Source organism: Atta colombica, unplaced genomic scaffold (genome assembly GCF_001594045.1).
Source record: "Atta colombica isolate Treedump-2 unplaced genomic scaffold, Acol1.0 scaffold126, whole genome shotgun sequence".
NCBI classification, from domain to species: domain Eukaryota; kingdom Metazoa; phylum Arthropoda; class Insecta; order Hymenoptera; family Formicidae; genus Atta; species Atta colombica.
The window spans coordinates 4,929,855-4,931,069 of NW_017259213.1; the positions used below are offsets into that span (position 1 = coordinate 4,929,855).

At 26.8% G+C, this 1,215-nt stretch overlaps 1 protein-coding gene across 1 annotated transcript in view; it reads left to right on the forward strand.

Moving 5' to 3' along the window:
• The window catches only part of LOC108694930 (patched domain-containing protein 3-like), a 13,348-nt gene that overhangs the window by 6,996 nt on the left and 5,137 nt on the right, over positions 1-1,215 (forward strand). The window lies entirely within an intron of this gene.

Consider the following 1,215-nt stretch of genomic DNA (forward strand, 5'->3'; position numbering starts at 1 on the left):
TAAATTTCAACAATATTTATCTAGATGTTTTTTGCTTTTATTTCTTCACGCATCTTCTTTATCTTTATACAATATATTCATGAAATTATTAATTTTTAATGTGCATCATATTAGATAAATTTTTGAAATTTTACGCGTTTTTAGAAATTTTTTTAAAGTAGTATGAAAATCAAAGAGATCTCATTCTTAAGGTAACGCAATCTGAAAGATTCATTCAAATAACAGGGTATATCTGCTTGATCTAATTAGCGATTAATTATTAGCTTAATTGACCTAGATGATAGCGGGATTAATAAAGAAGTTGGATCTCGTGTCGACCGGGACTCTGTCTATCTGATTGCGTGCAATTCTGAAGTCACCTTGAATGTAATATCTAATTTGCAGTAGCCGCAAGCGAAATTCAGTTTCAAAATCTCAAGTTTTTTAAATATCAAACAATTTATGTAGGGTGTCTCTGATAGATAAATTGCGATATCATTCTACAAGTGAAAATAAGAAAAAAAATATTATATGAAGTTTGACTAAAAATGCCTTATTACAGAATTATAAACAAATATTGAAATGAGATATAAAATTAAAAAATAATGGATTTTTCATTACACAGAATATAAAAGTATAAGTACATTTCATGTATGAAAAAGATCAAATGCGTTTATCTCATGTATATTCTCACATCATATTTACTATCTTTAAACGATTCAGTATCTATGCGTAAATATTTTTTAGCCTTGAGACAACGACTATGCTTGAAAAGAATAGCTTTTTCTGATTTTCTTTGTCATGAAATAATAACTGCTAATGTTCCATCACGATGCCATCAAAATGTTCCTATTTGTGTATAACTTTACATAAAGTATTTTTAGCTTCTTTATGCAACAAATTTTAATCTTTTTTTTATATGGAACTGCATAATCTCCCAGTTTTTCCGTTAAATCCTGAAATAACTCGTTTATATATATATTTTAATTTATATATAATTAATTTATATATAATATAATGTTTCTATCAAAATTAATTTGTGCTTTTATACTTTTTATAATGAAACAAACATTACATAGAAAATAAAAGAAATAATGTGAAACTTACACTATGTGATTATAAGGGAGGGCGATTATGTGGAGAACAGAACAAAGACGTCATGAATTTTCACTAAATTAGACTCCGAAAGCCGAAAACGCGATTTTGGATTCACTAATGTGCAAACGCTTCTTATCA